Source organism: Mustela nivalis, assembly GCF_964662115.1.
Source record: "Mustela nivalis genome assembly, chromosome: 6".
Taxonomy (NCBI): Eukaryota; Metazoa; Chordata; class Mammalia; order Carnivora; family Mustelidae; genus Mustela; species Mustela nivalis.
The window spans coordinates 46,811,027-46,831,380 of NC_139025.1; the positions used below are offsets into that span (position 1 = coordinate 46,811,027).

A 20,354-nucleotide genomic window follows, 5' to 3' on the forward strand; every position below is an offset into this window, starting at 1 on the left:
CAGTTCCAGGAAATTTTCCTTTGGTCCTACTTACTCTTTTCTGAATGTCACTTGAACTGCTCCCTCCATCTTCCTCCCCAGTTACCTGAGGACTACTCCCCAGTTCATGTGAGGGCCTGGAGCTCTATCCCACCATTCCAAATGACCTTGTGTCCTGACTTTGCATATAGAAGAATTCACTCTTGGCTCAGCTAAACAAGGAATTATTTGTTTTACAGCTTTATTGGGAAAAAATACAAAGAACTGGCAAAAGCTCTGAAACCACAGTTGTTCTTTATTATAATCCAGTATAAATTCTTAGGCACAGATATTACCCACAGACACCCCAGGGGTGTGGGCTGTTTCCTTCTTATATGATAGTCTTGCAAACTTTAGAAGTTATTGTAATTATGTTTGCTCAGCTGTTCCTGCAGCTTTCACCAGTACACTACTGCTGACAAGCTAAAGGAAGGCTTTTCTGTAGATTCCATAGCACTTTTGGTTAAGGTTAGAATCTGTTTCTAAGTGCTTATAGAGCTTTCATGTCCCCAAATAGGTGGATTTTCCCAAATTACAGTCTCCTCTATTGAAGACCATCAGTCTCAAAATTCCATTATCCTTTGATCGAGAGCTGCTGGAGGTCTGCCCTGATATCTTCCCATTTCTAAAGTGGTGAGTCAATGAGGCCTCCTTGGCATATGTTGAAGGGTCTCAGAGATGACCTAGACCCACCCTTTACTTCACTGATGAGAAACTGAGGCCTAGGGAGACAGTTAGTTTGTGATGGATCCAGAACTAAGCCCAGAGTTCCTAGCCTGAATTTCATTATTCTTTCCACTCTACAGAATATATGAGTGGGAGGAAAGTCAGAGAGGTAGGAGATATCCCTAAAGGTGGCAAAATAGCACGGTTCTGGGTGGGAAGAGCAGCAAATCCAGAGGACACTGAAAGGCCACTTGTTTAATAAGAGTTGCTAGATAGATTCCTGCTGTGGAAATGACACAGTGCCCCCCGAAGCCTGATAACGCATCTGCAGAGTGTCCCAAGAGCAACATTTCCTGAGCAATTCAGGCCACCATTAGTTCCCCAGGGCCAGGCATAACTTCTGGGCAAAGAGGGTGATTCTGAAGGAAAGGCTCTCTTCTCCAACAGGGCTGTGAGATGCAGAAATCAATGAAGCAAAGGAGCCAGGACTGAAACAGGACAATCCCCCCCGGGGTAGACAGGAGAGGGAGGAGGAGCCTACAGGGAAGATGGGGCAGCCCTAGACAGGCAGGATTTTTTTTTTTTTAAGATTTTATTTATTTATTTGACAAAGAGAGATCACAAGGAGGCAGGCAGGCTAGCAGAGAGAGAGAGAGGGAAGCAGGCTCCCTGCTGAGCAGAGAGCCCGATGCGGGACTCGATCCTAGGACCCTGAGATCATGACCTGAGCCGAAGGCAGTGGCTTAACCCACTGAGCCACCCAGACCGACAGGCAGGATTTGAACCAGGGCAGGGCTGAGTGTGGGAACCTAAGACCCTCAAGAAGTAGGGCCAAACATGCCAAATTCTGCAGGAATCAGAGGTCTAGACTGTAGAGGATTGGACCATCCAGTTTGTTGTGATGGGAGCAGAGCCAGATTGTGAGGGACAAAGTGAGGGGTTTATGAGGGCGTGGGGCATGAAGTGAGAGGTTTATGAGGGGGTGGGGCAAGAAGTGAGAGGTTTATGAGGGGGTGGCGGCAGCAAGAATTTATTACTTTTATGAAGCTGGTTGCAGCATTATTTATCATATCCAAGACATAGAGCAACCTGTGTCCACTGACAGATGAAGTGATGAAAAACAGGTAACATATATATATATTATATGAATATATGTGGCATATATATGTATCATATTAAAATAGAATATTATTTAGCCAAAAAAATATTATTTAGTCACAAAAAGGAGGCAATCTTGCCATTTGGACAACATGGATGGACCTTCAGGGCATTATGCTAAGTGAAATAAGTCTGACAGAGAAAGAGAAGTACCATATAATCTCACTTATACATGGAGTCTAAAAACAAAACAAAACAAACAAAGCTCATAGATAGAACAGATTGGTGGTTTCCAGAGGCAGGAGACTGGGGGTGGACAAAATAGTGAAGGGGGTCAAAAGGTACAAACTTCCAGTTATAAGATAACTAAGTCCTAGAAACATATGTATAACATGATGACTAAAGTTGACGATTCTGTTTTGTACTTGAAAGTTGCTAAGAGCATAGATCTTAAAAGTCCTCATTATAAGAACACAAAACTGAAACTACATGTGCTGACCATGTTACCTAGACTTACTGTGGTGTTCATTTGGTAACATAAACAACTAACAGATCATTGTGTTGTTCGCCTGAAACTACTAGAATGTTACATGCTAATTATATCTCGATTAGAAAAAAAGCAGCGTGCTGTCGAGAGGAGATAACATCTAAGGGGGTCTAACAGGTAATCTTGGTGTTTATCAATAACAGTTCAATATATGATTTTGAGACTTACATGATACAAGGTCTGGGGAAGCTTCTCCCTTCAAGGAAGGGACTTGGAAAAAATTTGCTTTCTCTTGTCAGGAGCTGTAGAAGATCTAAGAGAGAATAGTGGATCTTGGGTGGCTCTAGTTACGGTCTCAGGCCCTTTTGCCTCAGGCAGAGGATTGGCAACTGCACTTTTGTTTCCATAATGGAATGATGAATGAATGAATGCTTAGAATGAGATTCCTGAAAGATTACCAACTCCTGATGTAAATTGTGTAAGGAGCAATCAGAGACTGAAAGCCCAGGGTCGAATCAGAGGAGGTATGGGGGGAATTGAGGGTTGGTCTCTCAGGTCTTGCAAGGCCCCAGAAATGAAAGGAGGGGAGTTGAACTCCCCACTGGCAGTGGCCTCTGAATTCCCCGCTTTGGGACTCCATGAGGAAAGTGCTTTCGTTTCTATCACAGCTTACTAATTGTGTCCTAAAGTACGCCCAGCAAGGCATAGGAATGCTGCCTATGAGAACATTCTGCTTTCTTTGAGCTTTCAATTCAACAGATGGAAACTCGGAGAAACTAGACGGCTCTGTTAACAGGGGACATTTTCAGATGTTTGATATGTGTTGTCCTTTCTGCCCATTCCAACAGGAGCAAGCAATGGGTACAAGCAGAACTGTAGTGTTCAGAGTGAAGACTCACGTCTGTTTTTCTCTGAGGCAGGGCAAATGGGACCAGGAAGAGCTGGGCTACTTGCCAGATGGTCAAAGGACAACTGTTTGATCTTTGGGGAGGTGGTAGTAGGAAATGGAGCCCGGTCAGCCGTAAAGTAGCCCATAAAATTGCCAGGTCTTCAGTCTTCCATTATATGGCCCTCTGGTGGTGCAGCATGAATTCAAAGCCTGGATCTGACATGAGCTGTGCCTTGTACAATTTCCTGGATATCCCTGATGTTAATTCCTTGGCGGTATCCTGACCCAGCTCTTATCTCCAGATAGCCACGGAGTAGATTGAGGGTACAGAGTCCATGGCTCTAGGGGGAGATAGACCTGGGTTCTAACTTCAGCAGAGCCATTTACTAGCTATGGCACCTTGGGAGAAATCCCAGACCCCTCCCCCAGACCTGCTGAACCAGAATCTGTGGGAGTAGAGCCTACATCATCAGTAAGCTTTCCAGATTTTTTAGACATTCAAAAATGTAAGACCACTATCTCAAGGTTTCTCCCTCTTCCATCCTTTTCTATCCGTGTTCTTAACATCAGTTTCTTATAGTAAATTCTTTTTTTTTCAAGATTTTATTTATTTGATAGAGAGAGCACAAGCAGGGGAATTAGCAGGCACAGGAGGAGGGAGAAGCAGACTTCCTGCTGAGCAGGGAGACCCATGCAGGGCACAATCCCAGGACCCTGGGACCATGACCTGAGCCCAAGGTAGATGCTTAACCAGATTAGCCACCCAGGTGCTCCTCTTGCAGTAAATTCTTAATTTAAGCTCTTAGAGCAAGTGGTTTTTGTTTGCTTGTTTTTAGCCTAAGGAGCTGGACTCTTTGGAGAGAAGAATTCAGAGGTCACTGATCTTGAATAAGGAAAAAAAAAAAAAAAAAAAAACTTCTTTTCAGTGACCTCAAGCTGAAATCAGGCATTTCCTTCCTTTAGGAGCATAGGCAACAAACTCCAGCTGAGCAACAGCCGTGCCTCTGACTCTTGCACCATGGGAGACACAGATGCTTTCAGAGCACATTATAGTTGTTGCAGACATCTTTAAAGATCATAATCTCATCAGGATTTTGACATGATGGTAGCTATGAGTAAATAAAGAGGGACATATATTGTACCACAATTTTTTAAAAAATTACTTTAATAACTATATTTCAATATCATTGGTTTCCTTTGTAATTTGTTTTAAAACATGCATTTAAAAATATTATTCAGAGAAGGGGTCCAGAGACATCCCCAGACTGTCAGAAGAACTTAAGAATCCTTGACCTAGACAGCTTCTAGGTGCTGCTCCCAGATGTAGCTAACTCCGCTTGTCTAGTTGTCTTCCTTGCTGACTGAAACCGCAAATGGATACAATTTCCAGCAGTGTGAGGGAGATAACAGAGATGGGAATGGCAGTGAGGGTAGGAGCTTTCTTTCAGATTTCACCTATAGCTTCTGACCTGCATTGACCAGCTCCAGAAGGCTGCAGGGGCAAAGAACACAGTTCACATTTATTTAAGCTAGACTGGACTTCCTGACCCTTGGGTCTGGTCCTTCAGGAACACCCATCGGGCATCTGCTGGAGCACCCTGGCTGTGGAGAAACTCCTCTGTGGAAACAGAAAAGGAAGACCAGATGTTGGGGTGTCCCTCTTATCATGAATCCATGTGTCTGTGGGGATTCCGTGCATGCAGACACCCTGTTTATCCAGGTGCTCCATCTCCAGGAAAGCTGGATGCAAACACAATTGAGTAGCCTGACAACGATAACAGCAGCAGCAGCTTTGTAAATAAGTATCTCCTCATTTAAGTCTTGGACCACCCAACAACATGCATGACATCAGTGCCGTTTTACAATCATAGGAGGGGACATGACAAAAAGTAGTTCACCCTCACTTGCACTATCTCTGTTACTGTTAATAACATAATATCTGCTCTGCTCAGTAACTGCTGGATGCTGGAGACCAGGGGGTATTGAACTAGTGCAGTAAGTTACAGATGGTGTAACAAGCACTCACGTGCAGGTGTTGCAGGCATGCAAGCTCCTGCATGGGAATTCCAGGGTCAGAGTTCTGACTCCACCCCGTGGGCAATGACTTTTCTGTGCCTCTGTCTGCATCTGAATCAAGGAGATAACAGTGCCTTCCCCACTGGGGAGTGGGGAGGACAAAAGGAGATAATCTATGAAAGCATTTAGCACGTAGTAAATTCAACAAATGTCAGTAATTTTTACCAGTAATTCTATATTGAAAAGCATCAGGAAGTTGATTATCTCCAAGTCTTTGAAGATAAGAAGGTAGAACATTCCGGGCATGCCTTAAAAAAAAAAAAAAAAAAACTGAAAAGTAATTAATTCAGACTGGTTTTAGTATGCATCTCTTGGGTTTGCCTATGCATTATATGCTCTCTTCCCCTGGTAAAAGCACCCAACTTTGCTTCGGGCAATGGCCCTACCCTAGGCCATGGGGTTCTGACGTGGTGCCTCCTCATCCCAGGCCACAGGGACTCATTTCTGTTTCCCTCTGGATTTGCTAAATTCATGGGGTGAGCAGCTGGACTGTTGACAATCCTTTTACCCGCGCTATGGAGAGAGCTTACTCAAGGAGGCATGGAGAGCGAGACAGAGCTGCGAGATTATTTGAATTTCTGGATCCATATGTCCCTGAAACTGGATACACACCAGAGGCTCCTGACTTGTGACTAAATAGTTCTCTTTTCTGCTTATCCTATTTGAATTCACTTTCCATCTTTGCCATTGAAAGAGGACTCCAAATATAGTTATATATCCCTGAGTTCTGGGTATACTTCAGTTTCATATTTTATTACTTATTTAATATTTTTGTCTGCTCACTGCTTACAAATATAATAATAATAATAATAATTCCAGTACCTAATCTTTCTCTCTGCCTGACAACAATTATCAGGTTAAATAACTTGTTTAAAGAATAAGGAGCAGAGGTGGGATTTAAACTCAAGTTTGATTGTAAATCTGAGAGTTTTCTACTATAGCAAGCCTCCTCTTCACCTTGAGGTAAAAATGCTTTCCATTTGAACACATCTTTGACATCATGATGAAATCAATGAGTAAGCAGGTTAATTTAGCAAAATTCACTTTAATTTTTTTTTAAGGTCAAATCCTTTTTGAGAATTGTAACTGGAAGTGGTACTTTATATTACATCATTCAAGTCCAACCTGTCAGTCACAACAAAGTCCTTGTTTCCAAGAGAAAAACATGAAATTAGTGCATAGTTTACAGTGACTTCTATGCAAGGTAAACCAGGAGAGAATAAGGCTGGGAGGGTCCTTTGCCTTTGAGTAGGTTGACCTCCAGTGGGGAAAATTCACATGCAATGAACCACATCTTTTGCAGGCCAGTTAGATATATGCTACCACCAGCACAAATAATGGGCTCTAGCCACAGAGAAAGGAGCAAATATTAGTGGGAAAGGGTACCTCAGGGAAGGAAGACTTCAAGGAGGGGGAGCTGTTGAGCTATGTCTTCAAGCATGAGAATTCCTCAGAAGTATGTGTGCTCAAGTGATCTGAGAATTCACAGTCAAACCGGATCCTGGAGCACTCTAGGTTTTCACTGTGGGCCTTGCCATCTTCAAACACTGTGCTGGGAACAGGAAGACAACAGGAATCTGGGCAATCCCAGCCTCGCAATGCTGCCAGTTTGGCGGAGACAGAGCAACAAGGATATGCAGCATAAAGCTGTGAGTATGAAACTAGGGGTAGGTGTGGTGTGCAAGTGGGAGTGTGTGGCCCTATCTCCCGCGGTCAGGACATCTCAGATGGCATCTGAGGGATGAGTACAAGACTGTGGAGCAGTAGAAGCCAGTCTGGAAAACTAGCGATAACGCAACTTATTGGGAGAATAATCAGTTGTTTGCTACAGCATGTCCAGGTAGTCTGGAGCCAGGAGAGACAGTGGGGGAATATGCAGGGCCCAGAAGGAGCTGGGCACTGAAGAATATAGGAAGGATTTGGGATTGCCTCAATCCCACCGCTGCCTTTGGTATTAGCATAAATGTGAAGAATTTCCTTTCTGGGATATGGATTAGAGATTTGGACAAAGGACTCCAGTTGGCTCTCACTTTTTTTTTTTTTAATTATGTCAGTCACCATACAGTACATCATTAGTTTTTGATGTAGTTCCATGATTCATTATTTGCTTCTAACACTCAGTGCTCTTTATAACATGTACCCTTAATATCCATCACTGGGCTAACCCATCCCCCCATCATCTCCCCTCTGAAACCCTGAGATTGTTTCCCAGAGTCAATAGTCTCTCATGGCTCAACTCCCTCTCTGATTTTCTCCTCTTCAGTTTTCCCTTCCTTCCCCTAATGTCCTCTGTGCTATTCCTTATGTTCCACATAGGAGTGAAACCACATAATAATTGTCTTCTCTGCTTGACTTATTTCACTCAGCATAATTCCCTCCAGTTCCATCCATGTTGATGCAAATGGTGGGTATTCATCCTTTCTGATGGCTGAGTAATATTCTGTGGTATATATGAACCACATCTTCTTTATCCATTTGTCTGTTGAAGGGCATCTCAGCTCCTTCCACACTTTGGCTATTGTGGAAATTACTGCTATGAACATTGGGGTGCTTGTGCCCCTTCTTTTCACTACATTTGTAACTTTGGGGTAAATACCCTTTAGAACAATTTCTGGGTCATAGGGTAGCTCTATTTTTAACTTTTTGAGGAACTTTCATACTGTTTTCCAAAGTGGCTGCACCAACTTGCATTCCCACCAACAGTGTAAGAGGGTTCCCCTTTCTCTACATCCTCTCCAACATTTGTTCTTTCCTGCCTTGTTAATTTTTGTCATTCTAACTGGTGTAAGGTGGCATCTCAATGTGATTTTGATTTTAATTTCCCTGATGACTAATGATGGTGAACATTTTTTCACGTGTCTGTTAGCCATTTGTATGTCTTCTTCGGGCAAGTGTCTGTTCATGTCCTCTGCCCATTTCTTGATGGACTATTTGATTTTTGGGTTTGAGTTTGATAAGTTCTTTATAGATCTTGGATATCAGCCCTTTATCTGTAGGATCATTTGCAAATATCTTCTTCCATTCCATGGGCTGCGTCTTAGTTTTGTTAACTATTTCCTTTGCTGTGCAGAAGCTTTTTATCTTGATGAAATCCCAAAAGTTCATTTTTGCTTTTGTTTCCCTTGCCTTTGGAGATATGTTTTGCAAGAAGTTACTGTGGCCAATGTCAAAAATGTTACTTCTTATGTTCTCCTCTAAAATTTTGAGGGATTCCTGTCTTACATTGAGGTCTTTCATCCATTTAGAGTTTTTCTTTGCATATGGTGTAAGAGAATGGTCAAGTTTCATTCTTCCATATATAGCTGCCCAATTTTCCCAGCACCATTTATTGGAGAGACCCTTGTCCCCCCCATTGGATATTTTTTTCTGGTTTGTCAAAGATTTGTTGAGCATAGAGTTGAGGGTCTATTTATGGGCTCTCTGTTCTGTTCCATTGATCTCTGTGTCTGGTTTTTTTTTGTGCCAGTATCACACTCTCTTGGTGATAGCAGCTTTATAATATAGCTTGATCAGGCAATGTGATATCTCCGGCTTTGTTTTTCTTTTTCAACATTTCCTTGGAAATTCAGGGTCTTTTCTGATTCCATACAATTTTTAGGGTTGTTTGTTCTGGCTCTTTTAAAAATGAAGGATGGTGTTGAAAGTATAGATTGCTCTGGGCAGCATAGACATTTTCACAATATTTATTCTTCCAATCCATAAGCATGGAATGTTTTTCCATCTTTTTGTGCCTTCGTCCATTTCTTTTTTAAATATTCTGTAGTTTCTGGAGTACAGATCCTTTACCACTCTGGTTAGGTTTATTCCTAGCTATCTTATGGGTTTTGGTGCTATTGTAAATGGAATTTATTCTCTATTTTCTCTTTCTACAGTTACATTGTTCGTATATAGAAAAGCAACTGATTTCTGTGCATTGATATTGTGTCTTGCCACATTACTGAATTGCTGTACAGCTCTCACGTCTTATTTGCTCCATCCTCTCTCAGCTCAGCCTCGCAGAGTTCTGAACTTCCATCTCCACCCTTGTAGTTTGTTACTCATGTTCTCCGGCTTGCCTTCAGCTTGACACCCTAGTTACCTATGAGTGACCCAGCTTCCCGGGCCCCTGGAGACCAGAAACACATGGCTTCCCTCTTCCTGCCCCTACTTCCCATCCCAACCCCATGGAGTGTCTTCCCTTTTCTCTCTCCCCATCTTCTCTTTCCTTGGCCCTGGAGGTGGTTTTCTTCAGCTCTCACCTCAGCACAGATAGTTTAGCAAGAGGGGAAGACAGAGGGATGAGGACAGGGTGAAACCCAAGGACTCTGCTGCTCTCTTTGTCTGTGGCCCTCCCAGGTCCTGCTTCGAGTTCTCCCCAGTACCTCATTTTACCTCAGGTCTCCACCCAGGCACCACCCAGGCACCAACACCTGGTAACCATGGACACCTCTGGTAACCTTGGTCTTCAGGTTTCTCTCAAATATCTACATCTGCCAATTCGCCATTAAGTGTGAAGAGGGTAGGTAAAAGAATATCTGTGTGAGGATTTGGGTCTTTCTCCATGAGATCTCACTGAAAACAGAATGAGGCACATAGGACAGCTTTTTTAATCCTGGGTCAGCCTCCCCTTTATTACCACGTAGGAAAACACTTAGAATCCCTTTTTTTTTTTTTTTTAACTTACTTTGGGCAGAGAATATGAGGAATAAGAGAAAATAAGAGGGAAGGCTCTAGAACTAGTTTTTTCCTCAATGGAAAGGTAGCAAAGGTTTTCACAGATACAGGTAGCTAGTCCCTGGGGTCACTGGGAGAAAAGGGATGGCAGGGGTCAGTCCTCTGAGAGTTAACTAGACCAGTTATTTTCACCAGAGTTCCTATCCTCAGCCTTTATAAGGATGGCAATGTATTCTCCTGGGATTTAGGCACTAAAGGATCAAATACACTTGGACCTAGATGTGAATGCGTGAAGTATGGCTGTGAAATATTGTCCCAGCCACAGCAAGGAGGAAACCATTCTCCTTTCCATAGGATAGTCGTGAGGGCGACCGACTGTTGTACTGATGGTTGACCACCAGGGGGCAGAAGAAGATAAAAGTTCTCCTCAGAAAGCTCCTTGAGCATTGGAATATTGGCCTCCCTAGTTCTTTTCCAGCTTTCTGTCTATGTATGCTCTGTTTCAGGCTAACTCCCTCAAGGGAGGTTTTAGAGGAAATTACCGTGCTATCTTTGAAGCAGAAAGGTTGAGCAATGATTCTCAAGGTGTGGTTCCCAGATTCCTGGGGGTCACTGAGACCTTTTCAGGGAAGATATGAAGTCAAACTATTTTCACACCAATATCATGACTCAAAATACTGGCACCAAGCTCTTAGTAGTTAGTGGATTCTTCATCATCACACATTTGCAAAAGGGGGAATGGGAGGAATTCTACCTAAGAATGGCCTTAATCAAGCAGTGAAATTATTAATTTTATCAAATGTTGATCCTCGAATTCATGTTCTTTTAATATTCAGTGTGACAAAATAGGAGTACACATAAAACAGTCTTGTTGCATTTCAAAGTAGAATGATCATCTTGAAGAAAAATGCTCATGCAGCCTGAAGAGGAGTCCCTTTTTTTGGTAACACCATTTTTACTTTAAAAAAATAATAATAATTAAAAGGTCTGGCAAACAAATTATGGTTTTTCAAACTTCAATATTTGGCAGATATTTTCTCAGAAATAAAGTGTATTCCTTTAAGGACTACAACTAACAGTATTTGTGCCAGTATTTGTGATAAAATTTGAGCTTTCAAGTGAAAATTAGAAATCCAGAAAACTTGCATCTGTCACAGTGAGTTTCACGGGTTCTCCATATCTGAAGACTTTTCTGTTTAATTTGATGATGGTGGCGATACTAATGAATTTGATGGTTTATATTGCATAATTAAATGTACCCAAGATTTGGAGATCTTTATAACTTAGCAAATCACTGTATTACCTCATGTATGGTAAAAGGTCTATTCAAAGTGCAAGATAGCTCAGTGGATTTCAATGTAACAGAGTACAAAAAAATTCATTGATATGGTGTGAGATTCTACATTGTTACTAATCTTTAAGAAACTAACATTCGACAGTTAGGTGAAGTATAAGAGATCAAGAGCCATGCAGAATGCTTGGCTGGCTCAGTCAGAAGAACATGTGATTCTTGGGGCGCCTGGGTGGCTCAGTGGTTAAGCCGCTGCCTTCGGCTCAGGTCATGATCTCAGGGTCCTGGGATTGAGTCCCGCATCGGGCTCTCTGCTCAGCAGGGAGCCTGCTTCCTCCTCTCTCTCTCTGCCTGCCTCTCTGTCTACTTGTGATTTCTCTCTGTCAAATAAATAAATAAAATCTTTAAAAAAAAAAAAAAAAAAAAAAGAACATGTGATTCTTGATCTTGGGCGTGTGAGTTTGAGTCCCAGGTTGGGTATAGAGATTACTAAAAATAAATAAATTAATTCATTAACAAACTTTAAAAGAAAGAAAGAAAGAGCCACAAGTAATCAGAGAAGCTGTTGAAATACCTCTTCCTTTTCCAGTTACTTATCTGGGTGAGGCTGGATTTTTTTGACATGCTTCAACCTAAACAATAGAGCACAAACAGACTGAATATAGAAGCAGGCATATGAGACTCTGATAACCAATAACCACAAACTCTACTATGTTTTGAATAGACATTCAAGGGATTGTATATCTTGATCTGTTCCCTGTCATTTAATTACTACAGAGAAACTTGGCTTCCTTCTCTGTCTACAAACTTTCCTCTTTAGAAAACAAAATACCTTGGCCAAGATAATTTTACTAGGCTTTGCTATCAGCAGTATGATTCTTTCACCTTACACTGTAAATATTTTGTCATTTATAAATATCACACACTCAAATACCAGCAGTCTGCTCAAATACCCTAAGGAAAATGAGGTCAAGATGGGATTTACCCTTAGTCAGAGAGCAGCTAGCCAGAGCCTAACAAGAACCCTGGCTTTATGACTCAGGGTTGTTTGCTGCCTCATTACACTACTTAATCTGGAAAGTAGTTCTCCACAGGCAGTTTGTTAGAGGAGGGAGGGGAGAAATGAAAGAGGCCGGTCAATTCTGCATTTGAGAAAGACCAAATGTATCATACCCATAGGCAGGACTGAAGAGAGTGGGACTCTTGGGTGAGGTAGGAGGCAGGTCCAAACTACACGCAAACAGTTCTGATTCTTTATTCAAGTGACTCGGAATTGTGGGAATAGGGAGAAAAAATCCTATTTGCTTCATATTCAGAGATTGTGGTACTTTTCTTTGAAGCCTCAAGAGGGCACTAGAGTTTTTAATCTCTGCCAAGTAAGAAAAGTAGCCTGATAACTAACTGGTAGTGGGGTACTGGGCTTCCTTTTATTTTTTTGTTTCTGTTTTTTTATTTGTTAGAGATTTTTATTCTTAAGTAATCTCTAAACCAAGCATGGGCTCAAACTCACAACCCCAAGATTAAAGGTCTCGTGCTGTACCAACTGAGCCAGCCAATGTCTGGGCATCCATTTAAATTGCTGTGTCTTCGTTCTATCCATTTGGTATAGTTTTGTTCCAAGTATAAACAGACAAGCAGAGTAAAATCAAGGGAGGGAAGCTATGTGTACAGTCAGAATGAAGATTTTTCTAGAAGCAGAGGAGTTTATTCTTCTGTTTATTGTTTTCCTCCTTTATATGACTAAAGACTGGGCAACTTGAACAATATTTACATTTGTATGGTTTCTCTCAGTTTTCAGAGTAGTTTCATAACATTTGTCCACCGAGCCTCAGAAGCTTAGGTCTACCAGGAAAATAGGCCAGGTGTTCCCGGTGTGTGGCGCCTCTTGTAAGCAGAATTGTTTAAAAGGGAAATAAAAGGTCCCTCTAGACTGCCTGTACAATGAGCTGATGGGATGGAGAGGAACTACCCCAGGCAGCACCCCCCCCCCACCCACCCACAGGTCCGGTACCACTGTCCACTTGGAGAAGAGGAAGCAGCAGACCTCAGCACTCAACAGACCAAGGAACTAGTGTTTCTGATTCAGGTTATTCAGAGCATAGCTTGAGAATGTGTATTTTAATCAAATTCCCAGTAGATATTTCTGGTCACGGGACAACACTTTGAGAATCCCTGCTTTAACTCATACCATATACGTTTGCAGAATTGGTCCACAACCTTGTTGCAGGATGGGTGGCATCCATGTCAATGAAGGGACCCACCTTTTATGAATGGCCCTTTTTAAGGCTGAGGAAGATGAGTAGGAATTAAGTGATTTGTCCAAGGTTGCATTGATAGAGATTTGGTATAGTCTGAAGTTGCAAGGTCTTTTCTAAGGCTATTAGTCTTTTGTAACTTTCTTTACTAGCAGACATAGATGATTGGCAACTGTTACGAAGTGTTCAATAAACATATGTTTAGTTGAACTTTTGGCTGAGCATGATCTTCTCTAGGAAAGGAGAAAGAATCCTTCTTATTTTTATTCAAAGTTACTTGATTTTATTCAAGTATATCCTCCTTATACTTGAGAACATCAAGGATAGAAACATAAAATACTTAATTTCAGCTATTTAGAAGAGCATGTCTACATTAAATGCTGTTGGGCTCTAAAGATAGTCAGTTTCAACACAAATTAATAAAAAACATTTTTTATGTTCACTGTGAGAAATCTCTCCGCTGGGGTTGTAAATAAGATCTGGTCTTTGAGTTAAAGGAATGTCTAGTTTAGTGGGAAAAAGCAGAATGTTCATAATTAACTCCAGTGTTACACCAGATGGAATGTGATATGTATAACATGGAGCTCTGAACTATACAGAGCAGGGAGCCAGAGGAGAGAAAGAAGTTTCACTTCGCAGCATTAATGAAAGATTTGTGGAGTATGTGAACCTCTAAAAGGTAAGAGGATCTTGTCTGTTAAAGATAAAGGGGAAGAATCTTCCGGGCAGAGAAAATTGCATGGGAAAGGATGCAGGTAAGCCCTGCGCTTGCTGGAGGAGTAAATACTTTTCCATGTGGCCTGGGAAGGGCACAGCCATGCAGGGTGCGATACCACTGAAATGTCAGTGGAACAGTCCGGAATGATGGGGCAGTTTTCGGCCAGAAGAGACATGATCAGAGGCGAGCTGTGGAGAAGGTGGCTGTGGGAGGTGGCAGTATGGGGGATAGGTAGAAGGGACGAGAAGAGTACCAGCTAGGAGGACACTACAGATTTGACATGAGTGAGAGAATGGATTTTGAGTCTTTTGTGGTAAACTTGGTTTTGAACCGGGTTTCAACTTACTACCTCTCTTACCTTGGGCAAAATGTAACTCTCTTCGGACTTCAGTTTTCTCATCTGTGAAGAGAGGGTCAATGCTGGCTAAAGTCTGTCTGCTGCAAACTTTCTGTGATTCTGGGCATCTGATTTGTCCTCTGTTGCAAATCTCGTTCTGGATGACTTGGGTCACTTTTTAATCCTTCGATTATGCTAACATGATTGTGGCTCCATCTGGAATCATGAAGTTGAAATAAAATACAACTGAAGGTCCCACTGATCTGGCCATAGTTTGGGGTAGCAGTGTGAAGATGGAGTTTTTATTCAAAACTGTCTTATTTAGAACTTGCTTCAACCATATCAACTTCTCAAGTAGGGCTGATTTGCAACAGAAAATTTTGTCTTGCTGAGTTTACAAACTCATGGGACAGGAAGCAGATTTCAACTCTGAAAATGTGGTAGGTTACTTAGGTTACTTCTTATAAACACAAGGGTTTACATCAGGGGTAGAGACCAGATTTCATGATGATGACTGGAAATATTAGGGAACAGATGAATCACATAATATATTGCTTTGGCCGGAAATTGAATGTATCCTACTGTTAAGAGTTTATCTCAAAAATGTTTTGTGAAATTTAAGGGAGCTGGAGGAACCCTCAGCCCAAGGTGTGGGATATCATGGTCTATGTAGTATAGCCTCCAGCCAGAAGACCAAATGTGGCCTTTTGTTCTCTCCTGGGGGATGGGAAGGATATGGAAAACAATGCTCTGGCCATGGTGAAGATTCAAGGGAGTAAAAATGAATCATCGCTGGCCGCCAGGAAACACTAGGAGTTCTCTAAATGGAATGAGGTCCTCCTGTACCTTGGGTGGGAGGAAAGGGAGTGAAGGGAAACACCAGCTGGTGGGGGAGATAGATGGAAGCTGGAGAAAAGGACACGGGCAGCAGGCCTGACGCTTGCACCCAGCAACCACCGCAAAGGAACAAATCCAAAGGCAGTGAGCTTATGCTGGTTTCCTGTGGTGTCCCTTAGGGAGGGTTCTTTTCTTCTTTTCCCCTTTGAGTTGCCTCTGGTGATTTCTTAATCAGCTGCCCCAGCCCCCAGTCTCCACCCTTTGCAGTGTCATCTGCATAAAAATGTGGAGAATGCAGCAACTATTCACGCGTGTCCGGAAGGGCTCTGGGAATTATGAGGCTGCACGTGTAGCCTGCCACACAAAGGGTCTCCAACCAGCAGGCTGGGAACACAAACTGCTGCCCTAGGCAGGGGAGGTCCAAGGGTCAAGGGACATCTGGAGCCGGGTCCAGGCCCTAAACTGAGACTTTGGAAGAATTTCAGACACATCCTGCTCCGTGCTGGACCTTGAGGCATGGGGTTTGGGCTGGATTCTCTCTTGCTTCTTGTGTTTCCTTAATTAAATGAGTTACTTTTTAAGCATCCTATCTCTCCAATTATTTCAGGCATCTTTAGTGTTCTAAATAAAGCTTTTTGAAAACTTTTTTGTTAATGGCATTTTCAAACAAACAAACAAACAAACACAAAATAGAGAGGATAGTATATTGAACCTGTACCACCTTGCTTCAGTAGTTATCAATATTTTGCCAAATTTGTTTCAGTTATGTCTCCTCCACTTTTTCTTTTTATCTAGAATATATGGTATTGAAGCAAATACCAAATATCATATCATATCATTTCAATTATAAAAATTTCAGAATGTATTTTTTAAGTAAGGTGTAAGCCCAACATGGGTCTTGAACTCAAGACCCTGAGATCAAGGGTCCCATGCTCTACCAACTGAGTCAACCAGAAACCCTAGACAAGGACTCTTTCTTTAAACATAACAATACTATCATATATTATATATAATAAAATTAGTAATTTTTAAAATATCATGTAATAATGGACAAAGACCAAATACATTTCTTATTATACCACAGAATCCAAACAAGATCCACACATAATATATATTGGTTCCTTTCTCTCTCTTTCTCTTTTTTTAAGATATTTATTTGTAGGAGAGACTGGGTCTTATGTTTCCATAGAATTTCCCACATCCTAGATTTGGCTCATTGCATCCTTGTGGTATTTTCCCCAGGATCCCTACTTCCTTTTCATTAGGAAATGTTATTTAGAGACTACCATCTGGGCATGAGGGATATTCTTTGCCAATGAATTGTCATTGTTGTATAGAGTTTTCAGAGCAAATAGCAAGAAAATATTTATTTTTAAAAATGAGAAAAACTAAGTTCCTAATATTTCCATTTTGAATTCATGGTTGCAGGGTTTTTACTTAAGTTACTTGATTTTATATTTGTATCTTATTTCTTCGTTGCTGAAAAACTTGGCTTCTATGATATTAACATAATTACTTACTAACTCTAGTTCACAGCATGTTCAGCATAGGTTAAGATTTTCTTGCAGCAGTTCTGTGGGAGCAGTATTATCTCTTATGTCTCTGAGGATATCAATTACAGTTCCTTTTCGCATTAGTCTTTTCTTTATTCCCTTTATTGTTTCATTTTCACTACCTAGAGTTTCTTAAATATCAGATGAATCTTGGGTATTGATTCAAAAATAAGAGATACTAAAACATCAGTATTACTAATAACAGTAAGATTACTAAAATAAGAGTATAAAATCAAAGAAATTAAGTGAAAATATCATAATCTTCCATTTGAATAGGAAATATCAGTATGAATTAATTTTTTCCTTAAAATAAATAAAAAATACATATTTCATTGCTCTGTCCTTAAAAAGTCTGAGAAGCAACGATAATTCTGTAGTAATAGGCACAAAAAGCATTCAGATTCTGGTCTCTAAACACCATTTCCCACTAAGAGAAACCAGAACTCTTTGAAAAAGTGCCTGATTCCAAGTCCAGGGCAGGAAATTAACAGGTAAATCTGGGACACCATTTTTATGTCAAGGAAGAAATAAAGAAGTCTTTCAAAACAAATGGAATCACATCAAAAGGACACAAAAGCCCCCTTTGAGACTCCCATTTGCCAAAGATGGGGCAATTTGAGCATGAAAAAGAATCAGATATATAAAAATTACTGAGTTTATAATGGTTTTCAAAAATACTTCATTGGTCATCTTTGGAGGTTGCTAGGGTACCAAGTCATTACTCAAAAACGTATTGAGAGGGAAAATATGAAAGATTTATCCTGCCTTTCCTGTATGTACTGTATTTCAGTGTAACCAAATTTTTGATGTGGAAAAAGTCCTTGTAGAGTAATTCCAACCAGTGAATGCAGAAAAAAAGACGACAGAATTCAAAAAGCATCATTTTGGACCCCCTAATGATCTAGGCAATGATCGTTATCAGTGTTTGCTAAAACAATTAGGTTAAAAGTAGACGAAGAACTTCATAATGGAAATGTTATCTGAACCCACTGATCCATCTTGGCATCATTAAAACAATTGGATTATATAATGATGTCTTATAGTAGGAAAAACACAACACCACTTAGGAAAATCCTGAATGACATATTCTATGAGTCAGGTGAGCTAGTTTCTCCATAAAACAATGGCATAATAAAAAGAAGTATGGTGGCACCTGGGTGGCTCAGTGGGTTAAAGCCTCTGCCTTTGGCTTGGGTCATGATCCCAGGGTCCTGGGATCAAGCCCCAAATCGTTCTCTCTGCTCAGCGGGGAGCCTGCTTCCTCCTCTCTCTCTGCCTGCTTCTCTGCCTACTTGTGATCTCTCTCTGTGTGTCAAATAAATAAATAAAATCTTAAAAAAAAAAAAGAAGTATGAATTGCTAGAGAATAAAAGATATTTATGAGATACAACAACCAAATCCAATATATGGATCTTGTTTGAATCGTGCTTTGAACAAACTCACTATAAAATACATCTCTGAGATAATGACGGAAACTTGAATATAGGCTTGGGATTCAATTATATAATAGAATTATTTTAAGTTGTATTATAATGGCATAAGTGCCATTTTTAAAAGTTTTGATCAGCAAAAGATAGATGCATATTAAAGTATTTCTAGATGAGTTTAAAAATTGGTGAAACTTGGGGCACCTGGTTGGCTCAGTCGTTGGGCCTCTGCCTTCAGCTCAGGTCATGATCCCAGGGTCCTGGGATTGAGCCCCACATAGGGCTCTGCTCAGCGGGGAGCCTGCTTCCCTCTCTGCCTGCCTCTCTGCCTACTTGTGATCTCAGCCTGTCAAATAAATAAATAAATAAATCTTTAAAAAAATTGGTGAAACTGGGTAGTAGGTACATGTGAGTTCCTTATACTGTTCTTTCTACTACAAAGTTCAAAATTTTCTACCATTTAGGTTTTTTAAAAATAAAGAAAAAGAAAAGTTCTTGGTGAATAGTTGAAATCTAAGTTATTTCTAAATAAGAATAGTTTTAAAAACAATAGGAAAAACAAATCTTGTTTAACATAGAACAGGGGCAAAAGAAGAAAACTGGATATCTCCAAAAGAAAATTTAAATGAACAAAACAATCTGACAAACCATCTCCTCTACTTCTGTCTTGCTTGATTTCTCTGTTGTCACTACCAGCGTTCTAGATCTCAACTCCCTCTCTTCCATATGATTCCAGTAACATACAAATTGTGATTTTTCTGACTCTTTCTTCCTAAAACTATCCCCCTCTGTCTGTATTTGTAATGCCACGTAATCCATGCCATGGTGCAATTTCCCACAATTAATGTGATTTGTAGGACTTCAGTTTGTCTTCCGTGGTTAGGGGTTAGATTTATTTTTCCTACAGTCACTAACGGAGGCACCTGAATTGCACAAGGAAATCCTGTTTGGATCATAGTCCAGGTTGGGGCACAGCTCACTCCTTCTAAGCTAGGTTGGCTCTTCTCCAGTGGTGAATCTTGACTTTGTCACTTCTTCCCTGACGTGGAAATTTGAGGCCTCTTTTTCTCCCAAGCCTATTACCCACCATTTACTTACTATAGTGACTTTAAGCAGAAACGAATTTTTGATTTCTGAAAACTAGCCTTTTTCACAACACCGCTAACTTGGCTGTCTGAAGAATGAGAACTCTCCCAGTACAAACTTCTCCTTCTTTTCAGAGGCAAGGGCTAGGGGTGGGGTGGGGTGGGGAGGGGGGGAGAAACAAATGAGCCTTGTGTTCTGCCCTTAAGGTCAACAGATTGAATGTGGCCTTGTGTGTGTCGTGAATGTACAGTACATGACATCATGCATATTCAGTGGCTTTTCCAACTGACAGAGTCCCACTCATAACCAAAACTCTCTTTTTAAAAAGACTCTCCTCTGACTTTTGAGATTATTTTTCTATCCTGGTGCTTCTCTCTCGCTCTCTTTTTTTTTTTTTTTTTTCTGTCATGGCCATGATTCTTCTTCCTTCTGACTTGCTCTCTTTTTCCCCATCTCCTCTCCTCAATTCTGGGCTCCTTTTTCCGTCCTTTCCTTTCGTTTCCTCTCCTTGACTTTCCCTGCTGTCCCTGCCCACCTTTTTCCTCTCCCTGTGGTCCTTTCCATTCTTTAAGCATAAATCTAATGAAGACACCTGACCTCAACTTCCAGTTTCAGGAGGGTAAATTGAAACCTTCTCTATCACTTTCACCCACATTCCAATCCTGCATCTCCAACAGACTAATTGGTATTTATATTTGGAGACCCCATTCCTAAATCCAAAATAAAACTTAGAATCTCCCAAAGACATTCTTCCTCGCATTTTCTTCCATGTTGTGAGGGACACTTCTGGTCTCCAAGTTACCCAGATGTGGAGCCTCATACCCACCTCTTATTCTTTCCTTAACCAGTCTATTGAGACATGGTTATTCTCTCAATCTTTGAAATGCATTTTTTGCCCATCCTTCCTCACCATTTCTACCAGCACCACAGTGATCTGGGCCCTTGTTGTGCTGCATTATAATA

At 41.0% G+C, this 20,354-nt stretch overlaps 1 long non-coding RNA gene across 2 annotated transcripts in view; it reads left to right on the forward strand.

Annotated features, from left to right (window-relative positions):
* LOC309866990 overlaps nt 1-20,354 on the forward strand; it is a 122,945-nt gene that overhangs the window by 53,846 nt on the left and 48,745 nt on the right. The window contains exon 3 of one of the 2 annotated variants that reach the window (XR_014312907.1): nt 536-651. The exons of the other annotated variant lie outside the window; for it this stretch is intronic. This is a non-coding gene — a long non-coding RNA (uncharacterized lncRNA). The remainder of the gene's footprint in view (nt 1-535; nt 652-20,354) is intronic. 2 annotated transcript variants of the gene reach the window in all.